The sequence below is a fragment of the Lissotriton vulgaris genome, chromosome 2_1 (genome assembly GCF_964263255.1).
Source record: "Lissotriton vulgaris chromosome 2_1, aLisVul1.2, whole genome shotgun sequence".
Lineage (NCBI taxonomy): Eukaryota > Metazoa > Chordata > Amphibia > Caudata > Salamandridae > Lissotriton > Lissotriton vulgaris.
In genome coordinates this window covers 1,473,639,401-1,473,647,640 of record NC_141687.1, presented here as the reverse complement: position 1 = coordinate 1,473,647,640, position 8,240 = coordinate 1,473,639,401, and the positions used below count along the sequence as shown (strand labels likewise).

The 8,240-nt window shown below is 45.0% G+C and overlaps 1 pseudogene; it reads right to left on the bottom strand.

Annotated features, from left to right (window-relative positions):
- Window positions 1-230: 230 nt before the first annotated feature.
- Window positions 231-2,049, bottom strand: LOC147732790 (uncharacterized; annotated as a pseudogene).
- Between the last annotated feature and the right edge of the window lie 6,191 nt (window positions 2,050-8,240).

Here is an 8,240-nt window from a genome sequence, read left to right as displayed (position 1 = left end):
TCTATTTTTGGTAAATTCTGGTGGTGTTTTGTCAGTGTTTTCCAGTGATTTCAATACCTGAAAAAAACAGTGCTTTTCAGTGATTACTAATTTTCGCGCCATAAAAAACAACTGAAACAGTGTTTTTCCGGTGTTTATGGAACACTTTGCTTTTATTATTGCTGGCTTTCTTCATTGATGCATGGCATATAGACAGTGTATGTATGTGTATATGAAGTCCAAATACATATTTACAAGTCAAATTTATTGCAGTAGACCATACAATATTTTTTCGGTGATTCTTTAGTCATTCGCGCTCTCTCTTTCCTTCCCATGTACACTTTTATTTGTGAAAACGCCCTCTCAACATTGGCACTTGAGAATGGCAACGCCAAAACAGCCAGTACACAATTTGCCAACTCTGGCCACTGACGTAGCTTTCCATGCCAGTACTGGTGCACCTCAAGGTTGACATTCTCTGGGACAGGTTCTGCAACATATGCGTTAAACTGGGTGCATATGCCCTCAGAGGTATTAAAGCGGTCAAAAATGAAGCTGTACTTTGCAAAGTCCAGAGAAAATTCCCCTTTACGGAATGGATCTAACACTTGTGCAGAGTACCAAAGTGAGGCTTCATTGACTTCAAACGCCATGGCTGGCGAAGGGACATTTCTATGCATCATAGCTAGCCATTTCTCATGCATGGTGAAATAAAATTTCCTGAATTGGTCTTCAACACTTCTTTGCTTACCAAGTGGCAAGCATTCTAACAGGGAACATGTTGCAGTGCCAAAGTCACAAAAAGTGTCGCCTAGCCTACTCTTGAGGAGATGTTTGACATCTACACCAATTATACTGAAAACTTGGTGACAAGGGTGTTTTCTGACTCTAGTTTTTTGATTATGTCCACCACAGCAGTCATGTTTTCCTGTAGAAATCTAAGGATGCAGTACAGTGTACTTTTTTTGACATCGCTATCAATATGCACCCCAAGATCCTCACATTTCTTGCCTTTTGCATCATCACTAAGCAAAAATTCAGTAAGCGGTCGCCACATAGATAATATTGCATTGCATTCACGGCCTCTAGGACTGAGAACAACCGACTAAATGACACAGTTGGGATTACTCTTTCTTTGCTGCCACACAAAACACAAAATGAGAAATATTTGCGTTTGAGTTCCCACGCATAACGAAACACTGCGCCTGAATGGACTACAAAATCAATAGCATTCTTCATTAGCTCAGAAGATTGTAATGCTGCTTTCAGTATACCATCTAGCAAGTAGCAAGGATCTCTCACAGGTAAACACTTCAGCTCAGGCATTGCTTTTGACAGGTCATCACATAACTTTTTCATATACGTAGCTGAATCGCTGCAAATACAAACAATATCACTCCAATGTTTGTTAAACTTGGTAAGAACTCTCTGCAGCAGCATTCCAAGTGACACTGCGTTGCATGTTTCCAGTACATCTAGATCTGCCATGATGGTACGTCTGTACCATCCATTTTTTGCATCACAAAATTTGATTAGCACTGCCACTGCTGGGTCGCCACGCATCTCTGGGGTTTCATCATTGGTAACAGAGATCTTTACATCACCTTGGAGTAACTCTGAAATATGTTCAATATCTGCAAGGAACACCTCTGGTAGGTATTTCTCATACATTTGCGTTGCTTTTGGGAATGTTTTGCATGCTGGCGCACGCTTGCGGAACAGATTCCCAATTGGTCCATCGGCTTGGTGTAAGCTGGTTCCAGATTGCACTAGGGCACGTACAAATTCATGTGCCACATCCTTTTCTTCCTCACGTTTTCTTTTGAAGCGGGTCATTGTCTCGGCAAGAGACATCTGGCATAGGCTGTCGCTATTAGGTGGCTCTTTCAATTTCAAGTGGGTCTTGGTGACAAGATGTTCAGCAATTTGGCTTGCAGTCTTCCCAGTTACTATTGGGACGGTCACTCTGCAAAACCTGCAAATTAACATCTTTTGCCCACGCACTTCTTCAACCATGAAATCTTTGTTTTCCAGCACATAGTCTTCTGCTGTCTTTATTCTGCGGGGCATGTTGTTCTACGCACACTAGATCAATAAAAAAAAAACACACTTAGAAACCGGTTGCGTTCTGTTGAGAAAATAAAGAGAAAGACAATATTTTCATGGTCAGGTGACTGCTGTGCAAACAGGGAAGAGCGGACTTGTGTTGCAATGAGTAACAGAAATACCAAGGTCTGGTCACTGGAGCTAATAGGCTAAAAGCACCCCAGGGCATTGGCGTGAGGCCTTGATGTCTGTAAGGTTAATTCAGCACTTTTGGAAATTTGCCTGCAAAGGGAGGCTCTGTGCAAGGCACACCTCTTGAACTGCGGGGTACAGAGAGACGTTTTTGGAATTGCAGGTTTTGTGACATCTTCAGGTATGAGTAATTTATGAGAGATTTCTGGGGGTGTTGGGCGTTGTAGACAAGGCAGGCACTTTATATAGTTCATTTAGAATCAATGTGTTGTCATTTGAAGAAAGTGAGAGCTGGGTGACATGTTCATGGTTTTGGGCACTTCTCACAAATCACATAGTATGATGGCACGGCTCTGAGTAAAGCTAGGCTGGTTTTCACTGCTGTTTTTTTCTCCTCTGAGATTTATATAGTGCGAACTCGACCTGAAGATTTTGAAGCGCTTCATGCAAGCACCTGTTGCTTTACACAAGGTCACATGCATTTTTGTTTGGGACGGGTAGATTACGTGGTTTGCCCAGATTCACAGGATGTTGAGCGTCATTGCCACACACCACCAGCCATCAGTGCATACTCCCACCAGGCACACACACCACCAGTCGGCAGTGCACACTTCGACCAGGCACACACACCACCAGCCATCAGTGCATAATTTCTACAGGCACACACACCACCAGCCATCAGTGCACACATCAATTGTTAACGAATCCACAATTAACTAATGTAGCAATCGCAGTATGGTGTTGCAATATTTAGAAATGCCAATAGCTCAAACTTAATTAATGCGAGACCTATTGCATTGCAAATGCTTGTTTAGAGTGAATTGCAGAGAAAGGCTGCCCAACATTAAAATAAAGTTTTCTTGCTAACGATCTCCTGTCTATATTTACAGCTGCAAGCAATTCAGAAAAACAATAGAAATCTTTAAATAGAACGTGGTTATCGGTGTAGAAGATTTTGCAAAATGTTAATAACAGTGTTACACTGACAGTCACGTTTACTGTAGGACTGATTTGTATACCTGGATATATTTTAATAATTTTATTTTGTTATGTATCTGCTTTCAAATAAAATGACAAAACAAAAAGATATTGATAATTGGACATGGAATGTTGTATTCGTACCTTAATGTTAGTATTCAGCTCATCACAAAAAAAGATGTAATCATCCCTTTATATATTTTTGACCTTTATAAAACACCATTTTCAATTGACAAACACACATGCCTTCTCCTCTTTGAAATTATTTTGCGCCAAGTTAATTGCAATAATCTGACACCCCCAGGCATTGCAGGCGCTATGCTCATCGAGATGAAAGCAGTTCTGGGGGATATAAATGTATATAAATATATTTATATATATCGCTGAGCCTGTTTGTAGCAGCTGCTGCTTCAGATTGTGGTGGGAGGTTACGTGATCTGCCCGAATCTCCGGATGTTGAGCCCACCTTCAGACTCGAACCCGGTTCCCTAGTTAGCAGCTCTGGCTGTTACTCCTCCGTAGCTTGCCCTCTCTTTAACACTCTCAAGTCACTTCTCGCAGTTCTCCCTTCTCGTTCTCCCTCCCCAACTCTTTGTAATTATCTCGCCCCCCCCCTCCCAACACACACACATTCCGGCCCACAAACAGAGCCTGTGTGTGGCCCCTTGTACCAGAGATTACATACTGCAGCGAGCGACGATCTGACGGCAGAGACAGTAACGTGGCTTCGACACTGAAGTGTGCAAATATTGACAAAAAATGTCTGCAGGAGTTATGACTGTGGGCCGAGTCCAAGCACAATCAGAAACCGTGTGATTAGGTGTGTGTTGATGAACGTGAGAGAGTGTGTGTATTTGTGAGTGCGCTGTGTGTGGTGATGAGTGCGAGGGAGTTATTGTAAGCATGCGGCCTCCTTACCCGGCGCCCACCCCACGTTAGCCAGGCAGGGGGTCCTTGCTCACGGGCCAATTTAGCAATGGCATCACAATTAAAATGACAAGCATGCGGCCTCCTTACCCGGCGCCCACCCTACGTTAGCCAGGCAGGGGGGGGGCCTTGCTCACGGGCCGATTTCGCAATGGCATCACAATTAAAATGACAAGCATGCGGCCTCCTTACCCGGCGCCCACCCTACGTTAGCGAGGCAGGGGTGGCCTTGCTCACGGGCCGATTTCGCAATGGCATCACAATTAAAATTACAAATATGCGGCCTCCTTACCCGGCGCCCACCCCACGTTAGCCAGGCAGGGGGGGCCTTGCTCATGGGCCGATTTCGCAATGGCATCACAATTAAAATGACAAGCATGCGGCCTCCTTACCCGGCGCCCACCCTACGTTAGCCAGGCAGGGGGGGCCTTGCTCACGGGCCGATTTCGCAATGGCATCACAATTAAAATGACAAGCATGCAGCCTCCTTACCCGGCGCCCACCCTACGTTAGCCAGGCAGGGGGGGCCTTGCTCACGGGCCGATTTCGCAATGGCATCACAATTAAAATTACAAATATGCGGCCTCCTTACCCGGCGCCCAGCCCACGTTAGCCAGGCAGGGGAGGTCTTGCTCACCGGCCGATTTTAGTAATGGCATCAGAATTCAAGTGCAAGCATGCCGCCTCTTTACCCATCGCCCACCCCACGGATGCCGGATAACACTCCCAACATTTACCTTGGCCAGTTCACCTAGGCCTTAGAACACTGGCAGTCTTCGTCTGATCGTCGTCTCCTCGTCAAGGTTGCCCGAACTGTAGTGAGGTGTGAGAGACCACACAAACTTGGACAGTATTTAGAATGGGACCTGGCCACACCCAACAACCTTGCCAACCAATGTGTCTCCCCGCTTTTAATGGGGGTGACGCACGTTCTGGGCTGCTTCCTTCTTGGTGCCTTAATTGCAGTTTGGTCTGCAATGCTTTGGCTCCATCAAGTGGGCAAGTGGTGCAACAGCAATGAAAATCAGTGACACTCGGTTTAAACAGTGCCAGCTGATTTTCATTCGGTAGTGTTTTTTCGTTCAGAGTCGGTTTTAACCGAATTCCGGACAGCCTAAGTATACTGAAGAGAGGCTTTAATATGTATACCTGATGCCAGCCATTGAAGTGGGATAAATGTCTAGACTTACCCCCACGTTCCTCTCCAGCCCAGGCTCCAAGAGATCTAGGTTACAATAGACTTTTATCAAGCTCTTTGTGAATGTGTGGAGGTAGCCCCTTTGAAATGTCAGTGGGGCAGGGAATAACTCAGGTGCCCCCAACCTGGCAAGATAGCCCATCTTGCCAACACCCAGTCCCCCTTTGTCTCAGTGTCTCAAAGCAATATACAAAGGCCAACTGCCACTTTACTCACAATCATGTGACCCAGCATACAGAATTAAGACACCAAGGGGCATATTTACAATAACTGGCGCATCCCTACAAATCAGCAGGGATGCACCAGTTATTGTGCGCCACAGCTCCGCCGTCATAGATGCGCTGCATTTACAATGCGGCGCACCATGAGGCAAAAACGGCACAGATACGTTACGCATCTGTGCCGTAAAAGTGACGCATTGCTGGAGTTGCGTCGCAAGCGCGACGCAGCTCCAGCAATGCTCTGGGGGCACTATCTAGTTAATGCTGCGTCAATCCTTACGCCTGCTTCAAGCAGGCGCAGGGTTTTGACGCAGCATGGGCCTAAAAGTGACTTACTGAAATTTTGTAGATTTCACTCAGCCACTTTTAGGAGGCGTTCCTTCGCCGGAACGCCCCCCCCTGCATAGGAATACCTACATGTGGCGCAGGGAATTACAACGTGACGCATCTCCCAGATGCGTCATTTTGTAAGTACCCCTGCACCATGGAGCAGGATTTGCGCCGCCGCTGCGTCACAAAAGTGATGCAACGGCGGTGTAAATGAGGCGCAAGGGGCTTGTAAATCTGCCCCAAATGTTTAGGACAAGAAAATTCCAGCTTACTAAAAGTGGCATTTTCAGAATTATGATTTAAAATGTGACTTTTCAACTAAGCAAGATATTAAAACAATATGTTTCCTGTCTGTATTTATTTTTAAAGGCGGAAAAATGCAGATAATTCTGCTTCTTGTGAGTGGCTCCTTGTTGTCCTTCATGAATTCCAGACCGACTATTAAGCAAATAGACACCAGCGTTGTGATTGTTCTGAGCGCTGTGATACAGCGCTCAGCCAGGGGATGGAGGGTTGGGCATGTTCTCCACGCAGGCTGTATTGCAGCCTGCATGGAGCTCAGGGAACTGTGCATGACTGTTTTGGGCAGCCCGAGATGGCCCCCTTGCCTAGGCCTTGAAACTTTAATGTAGCACTGTAAGACCAGTGAGGGAGGACCCCTTTCCTTGGGCCTTGAGTCATTGTGTCTTTGTATTTAGAGGGGTCCCAGAACGGGAGAGCAATTAAAAAGGAAAAAGAAAATTCAAGAAAATCTAGAGAAATAATTTTTTTTTTAGAGTACAATGTTATTTATTCACAGAGTACTCCACCATATATTTGGTATACATTGCATGTAAAATAATCATTGGTACAGAATTGCGCCCAGAGAGAGAAAGGGTACGGGTTGGGAGGGTGTGACGTGAAAAGGATTGGTGTAGGATGAAAAAGAATTGGTGCAGGTCAAAAATACAATATTTACAGATACAATACTACAATGGCTTCCCATGGGAGCCAAACAAAGGGTGCCACACAAGGTCATGTGATTCATGTAACCAGGCTTCAGAGATAAGCTGTATGAATCTTGCTAGGAGTAGAAGCTGGTATCAGGGGGGTTTTATGTCGTCTACGTTTCGACCCTGGATGGCGTAGAGTATTTATCCCTTACAAAACGGGTCTTTTTCAGGACAGGAAGGGAAGGGTGGGGTGGCATAAAAACACGAATAAGCTATGGGTCTAAAATAGATCCCAGGTAAAACAGAGGATATGTACTAAAATACTACACAGAGAACCACGAGGGCCCGGATACAACACTAAGCTGTCACTTGTATTATCTGGCATTCCATAAGGTACAGGCAAAAAGTCAATGTTAAGCAAAAGAGATAAGGTATGAGCCAAATATCATCAAAAAATCATCAAACAGCCCAGTTTTTGGAGCGGCACAACTTACTGCATCTAAGTCAGGAGACTACACAAATGCAAACGGGACCTCCGACATTGCGACCTGCGACATTGTTTCGCTTTACACTAGTATCCCCCAGGAAGAAGCATTTGACGTCATTACAATGGCCCTTGACCGCCGTGAGGCCCCCACACAGGTTCCGACCTCCTTCGTCATCTTGCTCCTCGAAATTGCCATGATGAGGAATTTTTTCATCTTTCAGAACTGTTTTTATCTACAGACAAAGGCAGTGGCGATGGGGGCAGCCTTCGCCCCAGATTTGGCCATTATTTTTATGTCAGCTTTTGAAAGTACCTTCATTCTGATCAATTTGAACACTTTCAGATCAAACATTGGGCTATGGGTGCGTTATATCGACAACATTATTTTAATCTGGTCAGGAAGCGAGTCTCAACTAACAACATTCCATTCATGGCTCAACATGAGGTCTCGAGACATCCAATTCACGATTCAATCGGATACCAAAAGGATCAACTTTCTAGATCTTTCTATCATCGCAGAGGAAGATGTCCTACACACTAAGTTGTACAGAAAAGCAGTGGAGCGAAACTCACTATTACAATACTCAAGCCATCACTCCAGAGGTCTTCGGTATAATCTGCCATTTGGGCAGTTTCTACGGATTCGGCATAATTGCTCCCAGAAGGAGGATTACATGAATGAGTCTGAGAACCTGATGGAATGTCTCATCAAACGTGGCTACCCAAAAAGGCTTGTTAAAAGAGCGAGAAAATGAGCGTTGTTTTACCCTCGTGAATCCCTTTTACAACCAAAAGAACGTGTGAACCATGAGGAACAGCATCTGATTTGTGTAACCACTTTTTCGACCAAGAGTAATGACATAAAAAAAACGTAAATAAACATTGGAACTTGATTTCTGATGATTTGGGCAGCAATACCCCACCCATGCACTTTTTTAAAAAGGCCAAGA